At 42.8% G+C, this 14,898-nt stretch overlaps 1 long non-coding RNA gene across 2 annotated transcripts in view; it reads left to right on the forward strand.

The window, feature by feature from the left end:
- The window catches only part of LOC136968942 (uncharacterized), a 35,810-nt gene that overhangs the window by 3,241 nt on the left and 17,671 nt on the right, over positions 1-14,898 (forward strand). Inside the window, exon 1 of one of the 2 annotated variants that reach the window (XR_010879729.1) lies at positions 11,777-11,919. The exons of the other annotated variant lie outside the window; for it this stretch is intronic. This is a non-coding gene — a long non-coding RNA (uncharacterized lncRNA). Of the gene's footprint in view, positions 1-11,776; positions 11,920-14,898 lie in introns of those variants that run through there. 2 annotated transcript variants of the gene reach the window in all.

Below are 14,898 nucleotides of genomic sequence, written 5' to 3' on the forward strand. Positions count from 1 at the left end.
CGTATAGAACTAATACTAAAAAGTAGTTATAAAATAATGCTAATCGGTCCGAAACAATCAGTTTTGCTGTAATAGAACGTATCAGATTTTGTCGTCCCGTGTCGTAAATAATAGGAAAATACACATAACGTTTTCGTCTTTTGTCGATTTACCGCTTTACCGCTTTGATTTACAGCTACAAGCCGAGTTTCTAGTTTATACATTTACGAATATTTTTTAATGTATAACGCGGTAATTAATTTTTTAAATTTCTGCGCCTTATAATACGTAAAACCGGGTGTAATTCGTACATTTAACATTTTTAAACACATTTAAATTGCATTTTTAAGAGGTAAGGTAGACTCGGACAATATTGTCCGTAGAATGCCGTCGAGATGTTATCGATTATGCCGACGACGAGACGGCCTTTAATTTTCCAGCTTACGCCAACTTTACGCGGTAGAGGTTATTTACTCGCGCGTACGTTTGTGGCTCTTCTCTTTTGGAAAGAAAGAATAGATCGGAGAAAGAGAGGAATGCGGCCGTAGGTGTCGAGTTGTATTTTTGGCCGAATATGCCCGATATTCTTTGTCGTCTCGGTAACTCCGTTACTGTAGGAACGAGGGGCGTAGGACGATCCGCATTTAACCCCGTAGGCCGCTAACCGAGGAGAAAGGCTGACTTATATTTAACGAAAGTAGTTACGGTCGAAGTCTATTATTAGCTTCTTCTTCTTCGATTTACAACGCGCCGTTACTTCTCGTCGATGGTAGAAAGGTCGAGAACGAGACAATTATAATCACTAAGTATCGCCGGTCCGGTTAACGAATTTACTCGCGCCTAGAGGATAAACTTTCTGAAAATTATATTCGACCGTTTGTCCGCATTCGAGTCGTTCCGGTATCCTATTTCCGATGTTACTGCAGGCCTCCGTTATGGGGTGCCACCTAAATCTCAAAAATCTCGTCGGTTTCCAGATGCAGCGACGTTCCGAAGAGAAAGACCAATCCCTAGAGATCCGGTAGAGGACAAAATCTCGGACGAGAGAGGATTTTCTAGGATTGTCGGCTCGACGGTCTTCCATTCTCCGTTGGGTCTCCGGCAGAAACGTAATAATCCTCCCGCCGGAGTTGGCAGAAAGCGGGCCCGAGTCTCTGGCATATTTTTTGATTCCTTATATTCTACGCGACATTCGGCCCGATCCCGTTCTTAAACCCCTAAATATACGACCTAGGCCCAAAATAAATTGCCGAAATTCTTCGTAGCAACATCGGTTCTAATCTCCGATCGTAAAATCCGAGCGTAGACTTTAATTTTCTAACCTCGGACCTTCAAAATATTTCGTTTTTCTAATTTCGACCCCTTTCGGACCACTTAGAATTAAAATTACGTCTAAACTGGCGACATTCGAAATGAAGATCGAAGCGCTAATTTGGCAGTAAACTAAATTATTATTTACGTTAATTGAAGTGAAAAAATAGCAAAAAATCCGCCAAAAAGTAATATTTAAAAACGATTTAATCGATCGATTAATTAAAGGAGCCTGCGTATTAAGGCTACCTGGCCGTAACGATAGGCGGATCTAATCCGCCAGTCGGTGTAGGCCGGCAACGAGAAACGACGCCGTGTCGAATTAAGACTTTATTAAAACGACTTAAATACCAGAAAACAGTTGTAATCGTTTTAAACACAAAAAATAGCCTAGCTTATAACGATAACGTAACATTGATGGGAAGAGATCGTTCGTTCATTTTGTATTACCTATTATCTGTACACTTGGCAAATTTGACAGCGTGTGTTGATTGAAACGTGTTTGTACTGGAAATAACGTCTGTGTAGATCCCGTGTCGCTGTGTGTACTTTGTCCAGTTATTTTCTTATTTGATCCGTTGCGATGAATTGTTTGGCCCGCGAACGTCACCGTTTGCGTATAAGTGTATCCGGAGGTGTACGAGTAATATGGCATTTATAGCGCGTATTTTATGCGCGTTACTTAATCGAAGGGGCTGGCAAACCTAACTAATCTGTCGTATCGTTTGGTCAATCGCGTCGTTACACCAACCACGCGACCGACCGGGCAATGCATAGACGTCAATGATTTTTATTAATAGAATATCTTTGTATAACCCGGATGATGATCCAGGTTATACAAAGATATAGTCAATTTTCTATTGTAATCGTATCGGAATGTTTCTATGTATAGATAACTAGAAAGACTATCGTTAGGCCTTTTTCCTTTTATGGTAACATATACGTAATTTGATATCTTGGAATCGAAACGCCTTTACGAGCTGCTGACGAGATATTAATGAATGAAATGGTTTTCGGTAGGGGGTCTTCGACATAATCCGATATGTCAGTTTGTAATTGTACTAAGGCGAAAGGCTGGCGGTTTAGTTTCCTTACTCGGGTGTAACTGTTAGGACGTGTCACTAGGCCTGCCGAATAACGGTGTGTTTCCTATCCGAGCCGACAATTTGTGTCTTGTAGGTATAAAGCGCGGTGTAAGGATTTTTTTAGACGTCGGCACCTTTCTGTTTCGTCCAGGCGACGGGACGAAACTTAAGAACCCGGGCGTTTTTGCCTCCCGGGTCGAGGATCGAGGAGCAAAATTCGGCCAGATTAAATAGGAGGAAAGCTTAGTTAGCGGCGGCATTTCAAAGGGGTAACGAGATACGGTGGTGGAAGTGACGAAGCGAAACTCTGATGCGTTCGGGCATCTTCCGGTCCGAACCCCCCTTTCGGTATCTTGGCCTAAAATAATGATTCGAAAACGACGAGTGGCTCTCGTCACGTAGATTGCTCTAACGAGTTTTTTAAACGAAACCTAACCAGAATTTCGTAAGAGGAAGCGTCATACGGGGGCTAAAGGGTCACGGAATATGTTTTGTAAGAATGTTATTAGAGTCATATTCGGATCGAACCGCTGTAGGCAACGGGCTAAACGCATCGGGCCATGCGTAGGCCTAGACGAAAACACCGATAACTTTTCGGCTAGGCCTATCAAAAGCTTTAGTAGGCCTGTTAAGAAAGGACCTAACACGAAACGAAAATTCTTCCATAAGTGAAAATAGTAAAGGTTGTCTCGCTCGGGAGGCTCGCGTAACACCCTTTCAAATTATGGGTATAAATTTACAATCGCGGAGTTATTTTTCCTTTTTCACTAGCCTTTCGACACTAGGCCTATATTTACAATTGACTAAGTCTTTGTGTACGGCTTAATGTAAAAATTGTAGGCTCGGTGTAAAGTGATGCTTACGCCTTACATTTTTGTGGTTGCGTAGATAACATTTAGCCCGATTTGGTAACGTATGTTAAAAATATTCTGTTATATTTCTATGCCACAGTTCCGTGTGCATTTTCGATCGATAGGGTACGGTATGAATTTCAAACGAACACGCCGTGCGAGAAACATTCTGCTGCAGAGGCCTGGAGGATCGTAAAGCGAATCGAAACGAATGCGATTACTAAACGCGTAGAAATAAAAGTGACTTTTCCAAATCGTCTAGCCCTGTTACGAACGAAGGGGTTCGCTTTGGGAGACCATTCCCAAATCGAACCCCCCAGTGTCGCCATCTGTAGACGAGCGACCGAACCCGATAATCATTTCCAGATGGTAATTAATTGAAGACGACGCCGCTCGTGTTGCGAACGGAATAGATTTGTCGCCGTGCCGAATTACCTCCCGTCCGAAATGATAAACGTCGTGTCGTTTTCGAGCTTTAGGCCGTAGTTAAGTCCAGTTTACGGTCTTAAGCCTAAGTTATGGCGCGGCCGCGGAAGAAACTCTATATTCGAGTTCTAAAATGTGTAATCCGTCTTCCTACGCCGAGGAAATCGAGATGGCGAGGATTCGGATGCGTTACGTCTCCCCGTTTGTTACTTTCGAAAGCGTTGCGGGGCAAAAGCTACCGTGTTACTGGCAGAACCCGTGTTACGCATTGTTCCGATAGCGCTACTCGACCCCTATCTCCGTTACAACCCACAACGCGTTTCTCGATTTGTAGGGATAGACCGAGAAGATCCGTTTTTTCTGGCGTAGCACCCCGTGTCCAAATATCTCCACTAAAGTTGGAAAATTGTCCCTTAAGCGCCTCGACTTATCGCTAGACCAGATTACGCCCCTTCGATTGGCAACTCGTTTAAGAGAAAAGACGATAAGCGACTCGATGACGTGTGGCCATCACCTGTCGACCCTCGGACCCCCAAATTACTAGGTTTAAGTTTTATCCGTCGTATAAATTCGTTTTGTATGTATAAGAGATTTAAAGCCCCGTAACAGGAGGGCTCTATTAAGAGTTAACGCGTGTTATATTGCTCGTCAATAAAAAAATGGCAATGCCAGGGACCAGAGGAACCCGGTTCGGTAAGTTACTTAAATTGGAATTTGCAGGCAAATGCCTATACTTTGTAGGGTAATCTTGCAAAATGGCGGTCGAATAACCTTGCCGTTAAGTGAACAAAGGCGTTCACCTTGTCGAAAATGTATCGATCGTCACCATACGTGCAACCATTTTGTTGCCGGTTCGATTCAAAAGATAAAAGTTGGAGAATGCCAACCAAAAACTGATACATTCGAATCAATCGGCGCGATAAATTAGGCTCGAATCGTGTGAAGAATCTGTAATTAACAAATTATAGACCGGTCATTCATTCTACGATACTTTTTTCTTGTTTACTTCGCTTTACTAATCAATGGATGCCAAGCATGATGTAAGCTGCTTATCAAATAAATTTCCGTTTAAAATCACGCAAATTCACATTTCCCTCTTATATTTTTTATGTTTACATAGTCGAATTTCTTAAAACTCGACCAGGCCTACACATATTTTTCATAAAATTTATCCAACAACGGTTAATGGAATTCTTCGCACCTACTCGTATTTGATTTCTGTGCGGATTTTCCCTGCGGGAGGTAAACCTGCGGCAAAATACGAAGCCGTTTGGGTTTTCACACTTTACTGCAGGTTTAGTTTCTGTAATTTCTGCATCAGTTTCTCGCTAGTTTCGGTGCATAGAGGTAGGACATCGCGTATACAAATCTGTTATTGAACCTTTACAAAGCAGTATTTTCTGGTAGACCCGTAGGCCTACTAGCAAATTGCTTCGAGCTCTATACCTCGTACACCTAACACTAAACATTTGAGTTTTCTCCTCTAAACGGAGGCCTATAAATTGCCATTTAAACGCTCTAGTCGGTCACAAAGACCCCAAAACCGATATCAATAAAAGTATTATTCGTATTTGTGAAAAACTATAAATTATTTATGTATAATTAGTATAAACATTGCCATATGTATTGTCTCGTAAATTTTATATACCTTACGTTGTTGTTTTGTTCGGCGCCATACCGCGTAGGCCAACTATCGGAGATTTAACAATCGTTAGCAGCTTTGATTACAATCATTTATGTTATTGGAATTGCATAAATGAGCCATTATATAATGCTACGTATTCAGAAAATAGCGTATCGAGTCGGCATATCTTTATCGGTATGGAATTCGCGTATGGTGCCTACCATCCTAACTAGTTCCTGGAAAACGTTTCGTCCCCTTACAGTGCCAAAAAATAGTAAATAAAACCATTCCTGGTACTACAAAAGAGCGTTATTCTAGAGAAATTATACTACAAAATATCGCATTGTGACAAAATGGCGGACGTGGTATCTTTCCATTTGTGTTCGTTGCGAATCTAGCAGAAAAAATTAAGTAAATAATATTAAATTTACAAGCAACAGACCTTAAAAATAGCCTATAGAAAATTTATATGATGCCAGATGAGTTAGCATGAAAATACACAATTTAATAGGCTTATAATGAGTATCACGACAATAGAGGGGATGGCGTAGCAGAAATGTAGTTTTAATATCCCCCAAAAAGTGGGCTAAGTATAGTAATCAAGCCGACATACTCAACTAAATTAATAAATGATAGGCCTAGGGGAAACAATGTAACTACAAAGAGCCAAATGATAGACCTATTATTAACATGTGTTTCTGCAGGAACACCAGATTTGACAGTCTTTCGTGTTACGTAGAATATTCCGTATCTTGGCATAATTTAAAAAAATACTACTACAAAACTATAAAATGCTTAAATGGGAAGTAAAATGGGTTATAAAATATTTACTTTTTAGGGATAGATCTTTGGAATCTTCCGATTTTATTCGCTACTTGCCCGAGATTAGTCAATATGGATTCTTAATTACCGGCCAGTGATGTCATTAGTGCGTAATAACGTCGAGTATCGAATGCAAAATGTATTGTTCGACAGTAACGAGGATTAATAAAATAAAGACCTGTTCTAGAACTGGCAACACTTTTGATTTTTTGAAGGTAGCCATTTTGGAGGTAATTCCACTGGCTCCGACTGTCCGAAATGTCGTGACTAGAATAGTGTTTTGTGTTAGCGTGCGGTGAACTTCTTGCCACATTTTTATCGACCGAATATATATATTCCTGGACGATTTATATATTTTATCTTGCCAGAAAGTTTCACGAAACTGACGCCCGCCATATTATTTTTTAAATTTCGTCTTGTGTTGCGATGTCACGTAATTACGTCGCAGACGGTACTGTTTGTGAATTAGTCACTCGTGTCGGTTTTTGAGTAGCGTGGCTAAGTAACGACATCCATTGCCGTTACGCGAGAGAACAGGATGAGGGTGGCAATGTCCGCGCCTAACAAGGAAGGAGAGCACCCATCGGCCGGCTACTGGTTCCAATTAAGGTGGAGAGATCTTTTTTTACCTGGAAACGACAAGGTGATTCCACTTCCGATCTAGTAAAGGAGCCAGCCGTCCGCCGATGCCGCCACGAAGAAGCTTAAAGGCATTTGTGCCGACTTTAATTACGTCACATCCGAGTATCGGTAATAAGCGTATTAACGACGCGACCGAGCCAGAGAGAGAGCGAGAGAGACGAATTTTAATCACATTTAGCCGAGCGTGCAACTGCCTTCTCTTTCTCCTCTTCCTCCCCTTCCACCCCGAGTAGCTGCGTGCGTGAAGTGGTGCCACTAGCAGAAGTTTCTGTCGTGGCAGATTAGGTGATCATTGGGAAGAATGGAACGGAATAAAGTTTGAAGAGCTTCGTCTCGGTTCGATCGATGAGAGGGTGGACTGTAGGGAGGGAGTTTCTAGTCCTCGACTATCCACTACGTGTTTGCATTATTGTTAAACACGCGGTCGGAGGTTACCTTTCGAATAATGACGCCCCGGGACTCGGACTGTGGATAATAAACGAAAGAAGGAAGTATCGCCATTGTCCCACTCGGATATTGTCGGTACGCATCGCGCAACACACCAAAAATCCTTTTTGAAGAGTCCAAGAAGACACGCGCACTCTCAAAGAATCACGTCTGAAAAGTCCACTTCTCTTTCTCGTCCTAAAATTCTTTGACCTCGAGGTCGTTAACCTGACCTTTACTAACCTTACGACGTAAGAGAGACGATACAGTTCGACTTACCTCTCGGCTTTAGTTGTAAATGCAAATGGCGGATGTGTCGTCCGAGGCCCCTAAAAATGCCGCTCAAGTTCCTCTCTCCCAATAAATTTATTCTCGAATATTTTAAGTAAACTTGAATGAAGTATCGAGACCGGATCTACCTACTTAGCGTGTACTACGTCGGGCTATAAACCCAAAATTTGGCTAATATTTAGGTCGTGGTATAAAAGTAGCGAAAGATCTTTTCAAAGTGTTGGCAGGAATTTGTACACCGGGCAAAATAATTAAGACGCGGTCACGAAGTTTCATCCCGTATGCTAATTTATAGCCTGCCACTTAAAGAACTTTGTACGGGCTACATCTAGGCCTTTGTCTAAACAGAAGAAGCTTCAAAATAAAGAGAGGTCGAGTAATACAATCGCAATATTAACAATAAGTCTCAACAATTATAGCTTAAAAGTTCCAACTTAAGTATTCCAGAAGCCGGTAAGGTAGGCCTACAAGCCGGGGACTCCATTCTCGAAGTAATCCGCATTTAAACTGACAAAATGCCTAAATTAATAAACGTGCCACATAATTTCGTATAAAATATGCAAATACAACGTTTATTTTTTTATGGAAATTTCTGGTTCGAGAAACATAAAAACCGATTTATACGCGATACACCGGGCCAAGTAGGCACACGTTTCGGTAAACACTAAATTTATGAGAAGTTCTGAGATTTAGAAAGTAAAATTAGCCTCGGCAAGATGGAAAAATCGAGATTTCCGAAATATAGAAGCTGGTTTTTATATATTTTATAGTTTATCGGAGGAAAATAAGGCTCGAAATGTTTGTGCAGAGGTTGGACCGAAGAACAAGCACCAAGTTTTACTACTAAGAACATATTCTCATTCGTCTACTTAAAAGTATCCTTCTGTTCTCGAATGCTACAAAATATGTTTCTCCGATTTATTTTCGCGTTTTTTTTATAGGAAATGGGAGAAATTTTTTGCCGGTAACGTTCTAAAAGCATAAATTGCTACCTATATTTTATTCTAATACCACTATTTCCTCTAAAAATATGGCCACTTCTAGTGGATTTATTTTACGTGGCCGAATCCTAGTTCGTTCCCGGCTCCTCCGATTCCGTAATTTGTCACGGGATGATAAAGATGTACAAGGGTCTAAGTAGCCGTCCTGGTAATTCGAGGTATCGGTAATTTCCAAAGTTTAAATAAATCCTCTGTTAGGGGGAAAGAATTGTAAATATCTGACATATGTTTTGCGCTAATTGACCCCGTAGCGAATATCCCGAATGAACCTGGCTATACTTGATACAGCGTGGAGTCTACTAGACACTAGATGTAGTAGGCAAACTGTTATAATAAAGCAGACGTGCGCTAAATGGACTAGTTAAGCTAATGTATGTATGTTAGGCGTACTAGATAAAGGCCTAGTAAATACACAGGTTGGTAAGTATGTAGGATTAATTGCATCACATTATAATTTATTTTAGACAACTGTAACTTATTCGGCGTATTTACTATACCTAGATACATTATTGCCGAGCTACAGACACACTAGAAGTATATTAAAACCAAGTATGGTATACTACTTCGTAACGAAGATGGATATATTCCTAATATATCCATCTTCGTTACGCATTAGGTCAAAGTAATCGCAGTATATAGATACGCCGGATAGACTAATCGAAACCGAGCCGAGTCTGTAAGTACAATATGTAAATCGCACTTGGGAGATCCCGCGCCAGATACAAAGGCCTTTTATGTTGTTCGCGGGTTTTTGAATTGTTTTTTCTGTCCTTAAATCCTGTTTTCTTAGAATTGGATCCGCGTTTGGCCAGGATTTTTCGATCGTTTCCTTAAGATGTAATTTCTTCGTGTTTTGCACTCGTAAAATATCACAAACGAATTTGAAAAGTAAAAATGACCCTCGGAAAACCATAAAGTATAGCCATTTTCTCGAATTATTTAGGAAAAGTGACGATTGCGTATCCCGAGTGGGAAGACAAATGCTCTTTTGTAGTTAAGGAGGTCGACCGGATGATACAGTTCAGGCCTGTTACAGATAGAAAGTGGGCGAATCCGCATACTTTGACCTTTTTTTGCGGACGATTTTACTAAAACAGACCTATCTGAGCCTCTTCTGTTAGTAGGAACCTGCGTGAAGTCACCTGTCGACGTTCTAAAGAGGCATAAAACACTAAACAGCTGGATAAAGAGTCTCATTGCCTCGTTAAGGAAATGGCGCGCTAGGGGCCTCGATCGGAAACTAAGTTTTCCCCGGTGAACTTTCTTGTCAATAACGGATAAAAAGGGGGAGAAATTCTCGGAAGCGCTGGAAAATCGAATTCTTAGAGAATCCGAGTATCGATCGAAGGCAAGAAGATGAGACAATTCATCATCCCGCATACAATTTGTTTCATCGGGACAAGGTCGCGAATCGGGGTTGGCTACGATTTCTAGAAGCATCGCCGATATCGATTATGTCGTAACTCGGAAGGTGGATCTCCCCGGGGATTACAGTTGAATTATATAAAAGACGAGCCACGAAATGTTTAAATATTTAAAACACGTCGATTCGGTCGGAGGGTCGCGGAGGACGGACTGGTCCGGAGCGGCGTGTGGCACTCTCGAATCGGAGTGCTTAAGCGCGAAGAAATTTAATTTACGTATTTCGAACGGCGGACGCTCTAATTCCAGTCTGGAGTCGAGGAAGAAGCCCCGTTTGAAACCAAACAAAGCCCTTTAGCGTTCTTCTTTCTGACGTCTTATCAGCGTTGCCATCTCGGCCCGACATCGACCGGGCTATTAACGTGGCCCTTCGGACTCGAACCGCCTCCCGTCCCTTCGACCCCCCGGTCGTAATTGATTTCTTCGCCGTTTGTTAACGAGGGCCGAGGACGGGTCGTTGCTTGGCTAATAATAATTGGCCAGCACCCGGAGCCATTACGGACTCGTCTCAGATGTTATCTCGACGGTATACGACGCTTGCTCGGTTACCATGGCAACGCCTACTCGACCCCCCGAGCCAAACAGTCGGGGGCCCAAGTAATTACCCGAGTCGACCGGGGCCGGGGTTGGACGCCCATTAATTCGAGCCGCGTGTGTCACGGCAGGCAGGCGCCCTCTATGTCATTGGAAGAGAAAATGGCGACGCCACCGACCCTTCTCCACTGGCCTCCAGAAAAAATTTTAACCAATTAAAAATACGAAATTTGAAACAATCCACCATTTCCTACGTAATCACTTCTTCGGAAGCCACCTCCTTTAGCTTGCAATGTTCCATCCTGGAATATCCACACCTCGATGGAAGGTTCACCGGTTCGACTAGAAAACCTCGGCCGCGGGTTCGACTCTTTCCGTATTTAGCCGTGTTCTTCCGATCCGGGAAATGTCTATTTTCTAGTGACGGGTGGAATCCATCGTTCGAATGTCTCCCTTGGAGAGTTTACTTCTGATCCATGTTCGGTTGGTGTTTAAATTTTGATCCCCGATAGCGACTCCAATCCTTTGTTTTAATGACATTTCTAATCATAAGATTAATCCCGTGAATGCCAAACCCGATTAAGGATTGACTCGAAAGTCTTATCGGAGATTTAATCTACCGTTCGACGGGCAAAGAGGATTTACTCGTCGTATTTTACAGACTAATTATTTGTAATTATGAAGTTTCGAAAATATTTTTTGTCACTAGACCAGCCGATATGCAAATTAGGAGAGTCGAACCCGAGTTTTTAGTGACTTCTCTTGGGATTATCGATATTCCAACGCCTCTGCCGGTTCTGGGTTGGGCTCCTCGTTAATCTCAAATAGTGGGTTCGTTCGGGGTTCGAACCCCGTTCGAGATGGCACAGCGCATCGAAATAATCTGTGCCGGGTAGTGTAACGCGCTGGGAAAAACGAGTCTTTCGTCCAATCGCCGATAGAAGGCGGCGTCATTGGTGGAATGGATGGAACCCTCGACTAATTGAGGCGCGTCGGAATTGTTATCCGAGCGAGAATAAGCGAAATACCCGAGAGATCCAGCAAGAGATGGGAAATCGGTAGAGCGTAACCAACGGACTTGTGGGGATTCCAGAAATCCGAATTCGATCACATTAATTCTCATCCAATAAAGACTCGAAGCGGTCAGCACTTTCCTCCCCGATTGAAAAGTCTTCCGTTTCCGACCCCCTCGGATCACCTCGCCCCCTTTTTAGTGGCTCGTTCCATCCGTGAAAATAATAATAGCCAACAGCAAAGATTCTTTCTGTAACGAAACCATTTCCGAGCGGATGGAACCCGTGTCCATGTTTAACGGCCCAAACCATTTCGATTCGCTTCCTACCGAATTTACCGGCCCGGAAAACGGCCTGGCAAAGGGAAACTCGAAACGTAAAGTCGTGCTTAGGCGCCTGCATACACATACCCTACTTGTTGGTTACGCGCGTGCCGCCATAGTAGAGACCAATGGGAACCAGCCGAGAGATAGGGTCGTCGATGATAATAAGGTAGGAGGCTTCGGTCTTAACGCACGGGTTGGGTACGAAGAGGTTCGAGCGCGGGCCCGGTCGCGGGTCGGTTACGCCAATGACAAAATTCGGACGTGGGAGGCTCAGGGGGTAAGAAGCTTGTACTCCGGAGGCGTAAAGTAGTCCCTTTCCGAACGCTCCGGGGGGTGCGATACACAATTATGGCCGTAGTCCCGCCCAACTCGAATTCCCGAACGGGAGGGTTTGCTTGGAGAAAGAAAGGTGGCAGACAATCCGAGCACTTACCTGAGACGTCGTCTGTAAATGTCGGATTTCCCCGGGAGACGAGAGGCGAAGGAGGCGCCTTTAAAAACCCATATTTGGGGATTATATAGCAAAGAGGACAGTCGCGCTCCGTCCCGGAACGCACCTGTCGCTAGAGGGAAGCAGCGGCGCCATTAAACCTCCCCGACAATTTTGGGTCGATGCGGCTCGGTTGGGAGAGTTGGGCCTCTCCTCGTTCGACGTTCACTCCGCTCGTAAATTTCCCCATCCACACAACAACGCGTTCGTAAATTTAACCGGCTTGCACCGTAGTTTCGGGTCCACGGTTGAAGGGGGAGCGGAATCCGGTGGCGGATTTCCGTTTTTCCACGCCGCGCTCCGGCCCGTTTCCAAGCCAGCCAGCGTCCAGATTCTGCAAACCCCCATTTTTTATGGCCAAAAGTGGGTAGAAATAGTTTCTGGAACCGTTCGATAGCTGCGGGCAAGAAACTATCGCCCGGATCGATCGCATTCAGTAGATAGAAAGAACGAGTCTAGACTACCGGAATTCCCGACCGGTATCGAAAGTCGAAAGTGACGAATTCACACCTCCCTAGCGAAAACAAGCGGCCGTTGGAAGGTGGAAACGAAAATCGTCGTGTTCGAATCCAAGATGGCGGAGGAAAGATAATTCGATTCGTCCGTCGGGCGACGGCCGTAAACGGTGCGTCTTATCTTTTATCTTTGGTGGCAGTCACCGCGGGTAATCGGAAGGCCGCATTTCTCGGCGGCACAATCGACTCATCAATCAGCCACCGACGCCGGCCCCGGGCGGACCACCCTGCCGCCAGCGCAGAAATTGGACACCTTAATATTAGGTACCCGCTGCAGAAGAATGCGGATAGAACGGAGGCGATTCGAATCTGGTACCCTTCGAAACCCGCACAAAGATGCCCTCTGTCGTAATTAGTGATGGAAAACTCCCCCGTGACGTCACGGCATGGTTAATGTCACTCGGTTAGGATGTTATTTGCATACTTGTACGTGGCCTTGTATACTCGGGTGACTCGGATTACCAGAGTTTTTAGTAGTTTACACGCGCCGATGATTATTAATACTTAATTAAGTGGCACGTACAGTGAATACACTCGCTAGTCTACCAATATAACTTAGAGCTACCCCAAACACTCCACTCGAACCAATCACCATCCGGATGTATTATAAAAAAATAATATTCCTGAAGGCTACGACTGTGCTTTATCTTATAGAATAAGTTCTCACGCACCCCCCGTAGCGTTTGGTCCTATAAAGATATCATGTTACGCATCGTGTGCGTGCTTTGTAGACTATAGACCTCGACGCGATAGGCCATTGTACCAGAAAATAGCCTCGGACCACAAAATGACCAATTTTGTAATTAGTTTCTCAAAATACAGGGTTGCTGTTATAAGTACTAGTTACGCCGGTGCAAACGGTACCGTACGTACCGTAATACCAATTACCGTAGATTACAATAAACAGCGGTAAAAATGTACTGTAGTCCGTAGTTTTCCGTGTAACTACACCGGTATTACGCGCAACGCGTCCCGCCTTTTGACCAATGGTAACAAAGGCCGTGTCGCTTGTATTTTCAAATGTTTTATTTTTATGCGTTGTTTATATTCGATAGGAGACGAAACGCAATAAAATTCATTATAATTTTTTATCGCTCTACTCGTGTTACGAAGCGATACGAGAGGGGACTAGCGACATAAAAATAGATATCTACACTTAAAAAATATACAAAATTTATGTGTTTCGAACAGTAAAATGGCATAAAAATTGAGAAAACAGATCGTAAAAAGCTGTATTAAGTAGTCTAAACAGTTGTTACGTTTGGGTTACCCGTTTATTATATAGTAACTGGCATGATACAATCCTGAATTTCAGTTCTAAATGGATAATGTGTCGAGTGTGATCTTCGTTTTTAGTTACCCCTTCCAGTTTTTAGTTAATTAATAGTCAGAAAGTAGAGATTTATGATATAATTTACGACACCTATCATACAGGCGTTACTGATTATGCCATAAATCTTTAATACCCGCCTCTTAAATATTCAAATTATTAAATATTGATGAATATAGTCACTTGCGAGCCTTTGTTTCCTACTGTTGCCTTGTTTTTCTAGGCTTAGTCGGGTACTGTCTTCCTATTGTAATCTTATTCGAGTGTTGCCTTTGTTTCCTAGTCTTACAGCGTGTGATCTTTGTTATCTTCTTTCTACTTTAGAATAATTAATAAACAGAACAAACTGATTTATGACAATCGGTAGCTCCCATCATAAAGGTGCTACTGATTACGTCGTAAATCTTTTAATAGCCTTTTGTTAAATATGCAAATTACTTAAACATGAATGCAAATAATCAATTATGGAGTAAACTAAGCTTAGTTTAGAAAGTAGAAAAATGTATTCTCGACTTAACTCGCAAGTCGAAGGGGGGGGAGTAAATATTGAATTACAATCGAATATAGAGGATAGCGTGCCGTTTTATGCAAATATAATAATGTTAATGAGTATTTATCACATAACTGTGTTTTTATATTATCGTTAACAGTTTAACGTGTCTCTAGTTCATAAATTATAAGCCTGTGTCGAGTTAACTAGTGAAGTGGATGCGCTCCCTTGTTATACAAAAAGGGAAACAACAGAAGTGCAATATAAAGATAAGAAGTACTTAGGAGCTCCTCTATCGAGTTTACAGAAACTATTATTAA

This window comes from Centruroides vittatus, unplaced genomic scaffold (genome assembly GCF_030686945.1).
Source record: "Centruroides vittatus isolate TY-2023 unplaced genomic scaffold, ASM3068694v2 contig_166, whole genome shotgun sequence".
NCBI lineage: Eukaryota > Metazoa > Arthropoda > Arachnida > Scorpiones > Buthidae > Centruroides > Centruroides vittatus.